Raw genomic sequence first — 13,648 nt, 5'->3', positions numbered from 1 at the left:
TCATATAATCCAGTGAACTTGAAATTAAGGATACTACTGATACTAGAAGGACTGCTTCATACCTTGATCTCTTCCTAAATATTGACGTAAATGGACGACTTCACACTAAAATCTATGACAAACGGGACGATTTCAACTTCCCAATTATCAATTTCCCATTTCTCAGCAGTAACATACCATCTGCCCCTTCGTATGGTGTTTACATATCACAATTGATACGTTATTCACGTGCTTGTTCACACTATACAGACTTCATATACAGGAGTGTGCTCCTTACGCAGAAACTGCTCCAACAAAGTTATGAGGAGGACAGATTAAAATTGACACTCCGTAAATTTTATGGACACCATCACGAATTAGTGGATCCATACGATGTGTCTTTAACCAAACTAGCTAAGGACATTTTTACCACATGGTAGATTGTGGTTTGTCATTATGTCGTCTAATCTTTTAAATACCAAACGTGACTTATTCCCGATTGTGACTGTTTTGCTGAGTGTGATTCGTATTACTATAAGACGTGTTACGGTACTTGTCTATCCAAAATTCATGTATTTCGTTTAAATGTTTAATGTTATATTTGTAATTCTTATCGGATTTTGTCAAATGTGTTGACGTCTTTTCTATTATATTTATGCGTTATGGAAAGAAAAAATAATCACCGCCTTCATTTATTAAATTTGATTTTGGTCAACGTAGTCTGTGCGATGGTTTACGTTTGGAGTTGGATTCATAACAAACTGAACATATATATGCTGTAGTTAATTGCTATTAATAAGTATTGCAATATGCATTGTGTTTAAATGCAATGTCAGTATTTAGTTCTATTATAATCTTTAGTCAATCCTAATTCTATCTTACTTTTGAGATATAGATTTTCATATGTGACGTCATTTTTCTGCTGTTTCAGAGATTTCATAAATTCAACTGTTACGTAATTGTTATGCCTTTTCACCATCGTATGTGACGTCATTATGATTTACTGCGTTGGGGCCTGGACTGAGTCAGGTGTGTCTATTCTGTGTGGGTCTTTGCATTATGTATTCGTGTTTGTTTTCTGTAATGAGTTAATACTTTAGTTTCATTATGTATATCTGTTATATTCATTTGATAAAATTTACTGTTTGCAATAGCATTAATTGTTCTAAATAATAAGGATGTTCTTATCCCAAGCATAAAAACATAGCCGTATTTGACACAACCTTTTTCAACTTTTGATCTTCAGTGCTGTACAACTTTGTACTTTTTTTTCACTTTCGATCTTTTATATCTGGGCGTCACTGGTGAGTCTTGTGTGGACGAGGCGCGTTTTTGGCGTATTGAATTTTAAACCTGATGTTTTTTGTTATCCATTAATCATGTGTTTCTTTGTCTAATACGTTCTCGTATTTATTTGTATTGTAGTCCTGTAATATTAAGTTGTCATTTCAATGTTATATTTAACATAGCCATTAAAGTGCGAGGTTTGGCATGCCACAAAACCAGGTTCAACCCACCATTTTTTCCTTTAAAAATGTCCTGTACCAAGTCAGGAATATGGCCATTGTTATATTATTGTTCGTTTCTGTGTGTGTTACATTTTAACGTTGCGTCGTTTGTTTTCTCTTATTTTTGAGTGTAATTTTTATTGCGATAAGACGTGTCACGGTACTTGTCTATCCCAAATTCATGTATTTGGTTTTGATGTTATATTTGTTATTCTCGTGGGATTTTGTCTGATATTGGTCCGTTTCTGTGTGTGTTACATTTTAGTGTTGTGTCGTTGTTCTCCTTTTATATTTAATGCGTTTCCCTCGGTTTTAGTTTGTTACCCCGATTTAGTTTTTTGTCCATGGATTTATGAGTTTTGAACAGCGGTATACTACTGTTGCCTTTATTTATATATAACAGTGACAACATTTCTGCGATAAAATCCATATTAACAGACATCAGTAAGGCTGTTAATGGTTTGTTAAAAGCAGCTGCCAAACAGCCTAATTATGGTTTGTAAATATTTTCTGGTTAAACTTTTCAAAAACATATCAAACAATGCACACAGAATTATACAATATTTTTATGCATAAGTATTTTATGTTTCTGCTTTAACGATAACTAACTAAACGACAAAAGGTGTCAGCTTGGATGTTTGTGCAATGCCAATAGATACCGTTGAAAGTTCGTTAACTGTTCCCACGATAATTGAACATGTCTTTTTTCCGTAATTGTATGTCTTAATATATAATCTTACTTTCTATTGAGACATTTTAAAAGGTCATAGTTATTCGGCCTAACTGAAAAAATAATGTGCCAAGAGTATACGTACAATCTCTTGTTTTTTCAATAGGATTTCAATTGCTGGTATTACTACATTTCTTATTTCTATATTTTTCGTATTCAGAATCAGCTTTTTACTGAACGATTGAAGAGAATAATCATTGCAATTAGGAGATAACTGTATTTTAAGCTCCGACGGCATCAATTGGGGATTTGATGGTCGCAAATTAAGTTTACTGGCAACGCGTTAGCGAAGATAGTAAACGGGTATTTGCGACCATTTCACAACATCATGATACCTATGTGCTGCCGATGGCCAAAATAGATTGTAATCCAGTGATTACCGCTGTGGCTGTTTCCAATGGTAGTGTTTTGTCGTCTCTTGTTGTATAAATCATACAATTATTTCGCATATCTTTTTATCGTTGGCGATTTCATAGTTTACTCTACGGTATTGCTTCGAATGATTGTTAAAAAAGAGGTGCGAACGATACCAGAGGAACAGTCAAACTCATAGTCTTACGGTGTCCTCTTCTTTTGTTCATCTTAGTCATTTAGTGTTTATTGATAGCTATCATTACATAACTCCTTTTTTATATTCAATAGAAAACAGAATTCGATCAGGGAAATGTAACACAAATAACTTGATTAAACTTTCAAACAATCATTCAAATTTATAAATCAAGCTTTAAGGAAACATGTCATTTGATGTATGTTTCGGGTTTACAGCATGAAACATAATCGGCAAAAGAATAATCGGATATCATATTCGCAAAATAAAGAATACAACATAATGGACAGAAAAAAAGAAAGAAAAACTTTAGCTTAAAACATTAAAAAAAACCTTTACAGATCCTCGCTAGTCTTTTTGTGGTAATCTAATGTAAGGAAACTTTCAAATAGGAATTTTAAGTGCATAAGATGTGACTCAAAAGATCTTAACAATTGCATTGTTTTTTATTTTTAGTAACATACTTAAAATAAAAGTGCTTTATCGTGACCTATGTTTTCCTGTATTTCTGATGACAAAAATAATGACAGGATATTTCTATATATAGAAAGATAAAAAGATAAAAGTTATATTACAACATTTATTAAAATAATTATCAATATGACAAAACAAAACATAATATATGTAAATACTTAGGTCTGACTATCTTCCATGTAGAGAAAATTACATGTTAGTTTACACTAAAACGGTTGGGAGTTCATTCCCATTTACTTTTAAATAAGTAAGCATCCATCATCTACATGATTACATCACACTCATGTTTATACAACATGTATACTATATACTAGTACATGTATACTATATACTAGTACATGTATACTATATACTAGTACATGTATACTATATACTAGTACATGTATATACAACATGTATACTATATACTAGTACATGTATATACAACATGTATACTATATACTAGTACATGTATACTATATACTAGTACATGTATACTATATACTAGTACATGTATACTATATACTAGTACATGTATACTATATACTAGTACATGTATACTATATACTAGTACATGTATACTATATACTAGTACATGTATACTATATACTAGTACATGTATACTATATACTAGTACATGTATACTATATACTAGTACATGTATACTATATACTAGTACATGTATACATTCAAATCTCATCAAAAAGTAAATGTTCCGTATTCTTTATATCAATGTTATCAGACGAGGTTTGACGAAAAATACCATAAATAATGACGAATGATTCAAATCTAAAGAAGATTAAAAAGGGAAACAAAAAATTAGTAATGAGTCTCTGAGTTGTTAATTCATATACGTATTGTAAAACTTCTTTGTCATATGCGGAAACAGCTCCAAAAAAGCTGTCATTAATCCAGTCGCAAAGATTGAATATTGACAGGGCAAGATAAATATACTCCCCAACGCCTCGTTGATATTTTTCATAGTTGTGTAATTGGAGAATACAAATTAATTGAAAGTACAGTTCTATTATTGTGAGAATTTTTTGAGCGATTAACAAATTTGCTTTTTCACCATATATGCTTGCAAAAATAAGTAATGATAAATATCCAACGGAACCTAGGAAACTAGCACTTATCATCTTATGATGAAAATGGAAACCTTTCTTTCGTTTAAGGGGCCTAAAATATGACGATTGTGAAATCATATAAAAACTTATTATCAAAAAAGTTGTCTTGATCAATGATAAAAATATATCATATAGTATATCTGCAGTTTTTATTTTGACATTCGCGGATTGGGCCTTCTGCACGCCCTCTGCTGATGACAGGTATCCAAAAATATAACTAGGAAGACATAATATAACTACACAACTAACGCACAGAGTGGTCCACATATTATTTGACCTACACACAGCCACTCTTGTTAATTTATTTGTGAACGATTTAAAAGGCGTATATTCATTTGCCCGATCTGTTTCAATAATATTCACTACTTGTGTGTAACTGGTATTTGATGGCCAAAGTTCAGCAATAAAAATCATCGATAAAAGGAAATACTCCATTTCAACTGGTATTAGGTATGGCTCTATCTTTATCAAGACTGTTTCACCGTAGCAGCTGTTAATTGAAATATTACTAATAGAACAATTTAAGTTATAGATTCTTTTATCTTTGTCTTTGTATACACCAGAAAAATAATGCGCCCATTGTGACATATTTGCCAGAACTATCAAGACAAGGCTATAATAGAATTTCCATGAATTTCTAAAGCAGCAACATATGAAGAAATGGATAAAAGAAGACTGGAGAAAATAAAACAAAATTTGAGTGCAATGATAACTGATGTAAGCCTCTTCATATCCATTGTAGTAAGTTAGGTTTTTGTTTATACACCCAACGCTTCTATATTGATCGACTATTTTCTCTTTGCATGGAATTCTGATTATCTTTGCCAAGGCATACAAAATACTTCCAATTGTATAAATCCATAAAAATCCAAGTTTCAATTTGGCTATTGCGTCAGATTTTCTTGAACGTTCTGCGCGATTAACTCGGTGTATGATGAAATGCGCTATAAAAACAACTAAAGATAGGATGAGTGTGACATAAAGATATGAATGCATTGTTAAATATGGTTTGGTCTTGTAAAAGTCTGAATCCACTAATCGTATTCCAAACATTGCAAGAAATGCTATCACCAAGACGCTTGAAAGAATAATTATTCCGCTGATACTACCATCGTACGGTCGTATATAAGAACTTGTGTGTTGGTTTTCAGAAGCATCTCCAGCTGTGAATGGTAGAACAATGACGGCATTTAAAAACTTTGCTACGTGCTCCATTGCTAAAATTCAAATAGATACATAAATAAATAATAAAAAACAGCAATCCAACTACAAAAACTTATTAAAATCAAAATCTGCAGAATCATATTATATCATTCGTATAAATAACATATCTGTTTTGTGTAAACCTAAAACAAAATCCTGGCTTGTAATTTTTATATGTTGATAAATGTTAAACCATGCTAACGATGGTTTCTCGTTTAAATGTTTTCTCGCTGGTATTTCTTCTTTATTTTTTTTTCTTTATTTCTTTTTTGACAGGGGTGTTAATTGGGCTTTATAGCTTCGTGTGTCATGTCGAATACCGGACGTTAGCCTATAATGTTTTGGGTTTTTTTTACAAATTTTGACTTAGATGGAGAGTTGTTTCATTGGCATTAACCATATTGTCTTGTATCTGTTTATACGCATTTACATATATAAAAAGTAAAATCACAAAAATACTGAACTCAGAGGAAAATCAATTCGGAAAGTCCATAATCACATGGCAAAATCAAATAACAAAACGCATCAAAAATGAATGGACAAGAACTGTCATATTCCTGACTTGGTACAGGCATTTTCAAATGTAGAAAATGGTGGATTGAACCTGGTTTTATAGCTAGCTAAACCTCTCACTTGTATGACAGTCGCATCAAATTCCATTATATTGTAACCGATGCGTGAACAAAACAAACAGACACAATAGGTAAAAATGTCAAAAATAGGGGTACAGCAGTCAACATTGTGTTATCATCTTAATCACTATAAAAACAACAAATGTAACGAAGAAGCACAAAAAGGCATACATCAAATTAACATCCTCATTTTGATTATATTATACGATTTTATTTGTCTATGTAAAATGCACCCATCAAGGAAGGAGGGTTTTGAGTACTGGTGAAAATTGCGCGTTTGAAATTCGCACAGGTAGACATGAAATAATTTTGTCGTTCAACGTATGACGGGATGCATAAATACAGTCACGCAAAATAGATATAACAAAAACTGGCTTAACAGTTAAAGTAATAATAATAAATAAAATAATAGTGCGGTTCAAAGTATGACGGGATACATAAGTACAGAGGCACGTCAAATGTATATCACAAAAACAGTGGGTTAACAGTAAAAGTAATATTAATAAATAAAATAATTTTGTCATTCAAGGTATGACAAGATACATAGGTACAGAGTCACATCATGAAATAATTTTGTCGTTCAAAGTATGATGGAATACATCAGCAGAGTTACGTCAAAAGGATATCTAAAAAAAAACAGACTTAACAGTAAAAGTTATATTAATAAAGAGATATATACTTACATTTGCAAACGAAATTATGTATCAAATACGCCACTACAAGAAATAGTTCCCTTAAACTGCTTCACTAATGTTCTTAGTTCAATTCATAAACAGCTAATGAAAAAGTCCTAACGAGTTCTTGCAATAGTATCACCCACTACATGAGACACATTAATTAGATATCTGCTAACACTCAATCGTTTCCTGTATATGATATACAAGGAAATATTTATAATAGAGTGTAGATGACATAACTTTCTCAAGAGAATTCATCCTTTGATTTTGATTTGATAAAACGTTGTTTCTAATAATAGAAAGATGGAAAGTATTACAGAGTTGAGTTTTGTCATTAAAACAAATATTAGGGTGTTTTTGTTTTTCTTCAAATGAAAAAAAAATGCAAGTCTTCAAAAAACAATTAGTTTCGAATGTTGAGAATATGTTGAGACAAATCACAATAATTAGAACCTGTTAAAACACATACAGAACATTAATAATCTGTTGAGAAAAATTGTAAATGTTAAGAATTTGTAGGGAAGAATTTAAAATCAACGATAAGCAAATGTTGAGACAGAGTATGATCTTATTTATTCGTTTCAGAATGTTTGGGAAATTTAGACAAAAACTGTTAATTCTAGTATCTTATGACATTACATTGTGGCAAAGTTTTCTTATTTTTGCATATTCATATGTATCATTATCTTCCGATGACCATTTATAAAGTACAATTTTATTTGGTGTTCAAATATCTTGTCCACATTACATGTAATTGGTAAGCGCGTAATATCTTTTTGAATGTTTTTTTTTTAATTAAATGATGGTTTCTGTACTTTTCAATTCATTTTACTATTGACTTTTTAATTAGGTCATCATATACCAACCATGTTTTATGATGTCGATGCTCATTGTTTCCTGTTCCTTTTCATTTAGGGGCTTCAGTAGTGAAGTGGTCTTAGTTGCCGAGCTGCCGATTCACTAGCTTGTCAACACTGCAATAGTGAGTTTGAATCTAACTCGTGACAGGTTCTCTCGAATCCAATCATTATTGACTAAGATTGTCAATTAGCCTACCAAAGATCAATGGTTCTCTCAGGGTAATCTGGTTACCTCTACCAAAAGTATACTGACCGCCACGAAATAGAACAATAGTGTTAAAAGACGTGTTAAACACCAATTTATCAATCCTTTTTTTACACTAACTACAAACTGATTCTTGTGATAAGTCGATGGTTAGTTAATGTATAGAATAAGATATTAATAATGTAGACAAGTACACCTTTCCTAAATACTCCGTTTAGAGCTACGATCCCCAAAACAATAACTCTCATTTTATGTGTTCAATACACGGACTTGTGAAATATAATGAACATCGGTATACCACCATTATATTCAATAGTTAGATTTATATTACATTTTGGCTTTACTTAGTTAGCTTCACAGTATATATTGGTGCCTCAAATTGTTTTAATTTTTTGCAATAACCAAAGCTGCTATTTAAACATTGTAGGTAACCATTGTTGCAGTGGAAATGTGGGTTTTTGTTTTAGCAATTGTTGATTTAATGCTTGTTTTTTGTTTTTAAAGTTGGAAACTTGTAAGACAAAGTAATAACATGATTTTCTTATGTTTTATAGCCGCACAGGGATTGTGAGTTCGAATCTTGCACGTTGCAGGTGCATTCGATTCAAATCTTTATTAACTAAGATTATCAGTTTTCTTTCCGAAAAACGGTTGTTTTCTCTGGGCACTCCGTCTTCCTCCGTTGATGAGAATTACAAGCCAATAGTCCTGAAGATAGCGTTTGAACACTAACTATCAATCAATTGACCATATAGGCATGTTTACAGATGACTTTGACAAACTTCTAGATGACATAGGATCTTTTGTAGTTCACACTACATTTAGCACCTTTACTGATCCTGCAATTATGTTGGTTTTTTTTTTACGTTTAAAAACGTATCGTAGTGTGTACAACCGCCAAATATCTTTTCTTTGCAGCCTGAAACACTTATCTCACAATTTAGTTATAGGAAGAGAAATAACTAAGGCATGTAAGGATTTGATCAGGAAACGCAAACAGCTGTACTTTAATATCATGCTATATATAAACATGATCACATTAACATTAGCGCAAAATGATGGGGGAAATATTGTTTCAAATCATATCTACAAGACACAAAATTATTTTAATATTAAATGATCGGTGTCTTGTAGGTATTGCATACACACTGCATTATTGCTATTTTGTGCATTTTTCCTTTGATCTTTTTTGTGATAATTTTTCATAGCATGCTACTCGCTTGAGATGGAAAATTATCGCTAGAATCTAAAGGAGCACGTGGCAGTGCTAATGAAATTGACATGAAATTGACAACGTCGTCATAGGTAAAATAGCGATAAACAGAGTGTCATTGGTCATCTCAACTCGATTGCTTTTCTCGCTTTCGCCGTACAGGCTCAAGCGAGAAAATCAATCTCGTTGAGATAATCAACGATAATCTATAATTATCAATAGCCATACACTATTTTCGACATATTCGATTAGTGTTGTGTCTCAAAGTTCGTCCCCGATGACATTTGTTACAAGAATTACCTATTGTATTCATTGTTGTATTGTTCTCGTCCAGATATGCATGAAATATTTGCCAATGGACTTTTATCAACCAAGAGTCAATCACTAATATTTCTCAAATTTACAATTCCTCAACATAATAGTAATTATATGAAAAATGAAAATGTATTTTTCATCATCTTTTAATAATTATAACAATAACTTATCTCACAAAACCAAATATTAAAAAGAAAAGATAACGATCTGACAACAGTTTTAGTAAATTGTTGCATTTCATGTGAATCATAATATTATTCATAACTAATAATTAATTTCCCGTTTCATCTGAATCTAAATCAGTTATTATTCACATAGGAGGGTGTGGATGGGGAATATTATCTTTTCTTAATTTTTTTGGCCCTTTTTTCTCTATTCTTTATATGTTTAACCCATTATGCTCTTTTCTTCATATATATTTTAGCACACCGTTATGCTCTTTTCTTCATATATATTTTAGCACCCCATTATGCTCTTTTCTTCATATATATTTTAGCACCCCATTATGCTCTTTTCTTCATATATATTTTAGCACCCCATTATCATCTACTCTTTATTTGTTTGCCCTGTTTTCTCTGTTTCTTAAATCTAGTTTTTCCTGTATGTTGTCCATTCATTTGCTGTGGTTATGCTTTTGATTTTGCCCTTTGATTAAGGACATTTCGTTTGATTTTCCTCAGAGTTTAATAGTATTTTTGTGATTTTTCTTTTTCTGCTTCTTCTGCCTATTACTTTCTATTATGTTTTCCTCATCAACACCCTCACATAGGAAAACAATTCTTTATAAAATGAATCGAATGTAGACAATTTACAACTCATCGAATCGTAAATGATCAGTGTTTTTTAAAATAGTATCATTAACTGAGGTTTGGCGATAAATCCCATAAAATAAGATGAAGGATTTAAATCTAAAGAATATTAAAAAGGGAAATAAAACGTTAATTATGAGTCTCTGAGTGGTGATATCATATACCTCTTTTAACATTTCTTCATCGTAAATAGATATACCTCCAAAAATACTGCCATCAATCCAAGAACAAAGATTAAGAATCGATAGTGCAAGATAAATGTATTCGCCAACGCCTCGGTGACATTTTTCAAAATTATGCAATTGAAGAATGCAAACAACTTGAAAGTAGAGTTTTATCATTGTTAGAAATTTCTGGGCGATTAACATATTTTCGTTTCCTTCATGCATGCACGATAGAATAACTAATGATAAATATCCAATGGAACCTAGAAAACTTGCAATTATCATCTTATGATGAAAATGAAAACCTTCTTTTCGTTTCATGGGTTTAAAATATGACCATTGAGAAATGATATAAAAGCTCGTAATCAATAGCATTGTCTCAATCAATGATATAAATATATCATAAAATAAATGGACAGTTTTCATTGTTACATTGGCGGATTCCGCTTTCTTCTCGCGTTCTTCTAATGCTAAGTAACTGAAGATATAACAAGGCAGAAAAAATATAACTACCAAAGTAACGAACATACAAGTCCGTACACGACTTGACAAACACACATTTTGCTCTTTTCGTAATCCAGGTGTGGGTGATTCCAGTGGTGTGTATTCATTTGCGATATCATCTTCAGGCAAATTAATTTCATTTGAGTAAGTTTTCTTAGATGGCCAAAGTTCAGCAATCAGAACCATTGATAACAGGAAATATTCCATCTCAACTGGTCTTAAGTATGGTTCTATTTCTTTCAAAACAATTTCCCAGTAGCAGTTAGCAATTGAGTAATTACTCATTGGACAAAATAGTTTATAACTTTTTGAGTTTGAGTCCTTGTATATTTCCGCAAAATAATGCGCCCATTGTGATATGTTAGCGAGAACTATAAATACAAAACTATAATAAATTTTCCATGAACTCCTGAAGCTGGAACGAATGAAGAAATGTATAAAACAAGACTGTATGAAATAAAATGAAATTTGAAGGCAATGAAAAGTTATGCTTGCCTCTTCGTAGTCTTTGTAGTATGTGAAGTTGTTGTCGATACACCCGATATTCCTATAGTCCTTTAGTGTATTTGCTTTACATGGCACTCTGATCACTTTTACCGAAGCATACAAAATACCTCCGAACGTAAAAATCCATAAAAATACAAGTTTCAATTGAGCAACAGCATCGAGTTTACTTAAGCACGTTAAAGCTAAATTTCTATGTTTTACACGATTCACTCGATAAATGATGAAATGAGCAATAAACACAACTATAGCTAGGAAAATTGTGACACACAGATAGGAACGTAATGTCAAATATGGTATAGTCTTGTTTACTTTTGAATCCACCAATCTTATTCCAAACATAGCAAGAAAAACAATCACCAAGACGCTTGAAATAAGAATCATTCCGCTGATACTACCATCGTGGGGTCGAATATTAAAATTGTTTATTTGGTTTTCAGATGCGTCTCCAGCTGTAAATGGTAAAACTATAGCGGCATTCAGGAACTTAGCAACAGACTCCATGGCCTAAAAGCAAAAAAAAAACATGAAGGTCAATTAAAAAATTAAGAACCCAACAAGTTTTTTTTTTTCAAAATGTACATATATTGAATTGATCAATGTCATTCGTGTATGAATCACAATTGTTTTCAGCAAGGACAGCTTATACTGTAGACTGTCCTTGTAAAGAATATAGTAGAATGTGGTTTTTTAAAGTTGAAAATGAGATTTGAAACACGGGGAGCGAATTGATGATTTTTTACACCCTTTCCACATGTATTGTATGTCTTGCCCTTATTTTGACGACTATTCATATACTATTCTATAGCAATTTAGTACTTGTAACCGACTTAATTATTAACGTATCAGACATCGGATATGGATCTGTGAAATCAAGATGTAATGGGGTATTTCAAGTTATTTCAAAGCAAATTAAACTAGATAAAAGTGTAAACCACATGAGAATAAATATATAAATCGACTGTTTTCATATTACCAACTCTCGACTCCAGATTTAAACTTTTTTCGCCAGGTTACCCTACTCTTTGGTTGGTTCAATGTTAGTAATGTTTACCATTACCAGATATACGTTTGCCATATGATAATTACATGACAACTATTTTCAAACCATGCAATTATTATATGAATAAACTCATCGTAGATACCAGAATGGAAATTATAAATATACTCACATTTACAAAACACAAAACAAACCTAACAATTAAAATGTGAAATATACTTCCATTAGAATAACAAACCATTCAATTATTATGTGAATTATACTTCCATTAGAATAACATACCATTCAATTATTATGTGAATTATTCTTTCATTAGAAAAACATACCATCACAATTATTTTGTGAAATATACTTCCATTTACAAAACACACCATACAAATATTTTGTGAAATTTACTTACATTAAGAAAACATACCATACAATTATTATGTGAAATGAACTTACATTAGAAAAAGATACCATACAATTATTATAAGAAATATACCATGTATACTTACATAAACAAAAATAAAACTTTTAAAAACTACGCGAACTATTAATTACGTCTCACAAAATATTTTACAAATGTTGTAGGTTCAATCTGAAACTGGCAATGAAAATGTACATACAAATTATCGTAGTAATATTTCAACAATTAAATTTGACGCACTGTAAAGATCAATATACATGTACAAAGTAGCAGTTAATGTGGTCCTGCATTAATTCACAAGGAAACATTTGGGCTTAAGTACATAGGATGTGACTTCATCGACAGATGTTTATCTTTTTTTTTATCAAAACGTGTCTTTCGGTTTTTGGTCTAAATATAGTATAAACACAAAAACCCGAGCACTCAAAGGTCAATTCAGAAAGTAAGATGTCCATAAAAGAGGAGGCAAAAGATACCAGAGGGACGGTCAAACTATTAAATCGAAAATAAACTGACAACGCCCAGCAAAAAAAATCAAAAGACAAACAGACAAATAATGGTACACAAATCTGAAGGTGATCTCAGTTTCATCGGAAGGGTAAGCAGATCCATAAATTTGACACAATCAAAAGCTTGACTTACTTAGTTTAAACCCATCATAGATTGATTGACTGATTGCTGTCTTTTTGAATTGGAATTCATCAATTATACTAGGTTGGTAATCTGGTTTGTCTACATAGCAAAATTGAGAATGAAAACCCGACAAATGAGTAGAAAAAACACCACCACAAAATGTGTATTAGTTCATT

General features: G+C 31.5%; 2 long non-coding RNA genes across 2 annotated transcripts; both read right to left on the bottom strand.

The window, feature by feature from the left end:
- Nucleotides 1-3,330: 3,330 nt before the first annotated feature.
- LOC139485948 (uncharacterized) lies at nt 3,331-7,056 on the bottom strand. The gene is made up of 2 exons (XR_011655431.1): nt 6,863-7,056; nt 3,331-5,561 (listed from the first exon to the last, which is right to left on the bottom strand). It is a non-coding gene; the product is annotated as an uncharacterized lncRNA (long non-coding RNA).
- A 2,945-nt stretch (nt 7,057-10,001) lies between these two features.
- Nucleotides 10,002-13,135, bottom strand: LOC139485947 (uncharacterized). The gene is made up of 2 exons (XR_011655430.1): nt 12,928-13,135; nt 10,002-11,937 (listed from the first exon to the last, which is right to left on the bottom strand). It is a non-coding gene; the product is annotated as an uncharacterized lncRNA (long non-coding RNA).
- Between the last annotated feature and the right edge of the window lie 513 nt (nt 13,136-13,648).

Source organism: Mytilus edulis, chromosome 8 (genome assembly GCF_963676685.1).
Source record: "Mytilus edulis chromosome 8, xbMytEdul2.2, whole genome shotgun sequence".
Classification (NCBI taxonomy): Eukaryota; Metazoa; Mollusca; class Bivalvia; order Mytilida; family Mytilidae; genus Mytilus; species Mytilus edulis.
The sequence above is the reverse complement of the archived record's forward strand: the minus strand, read 5'-3'. Positions and strand labels throughout refer to the sequence as shown.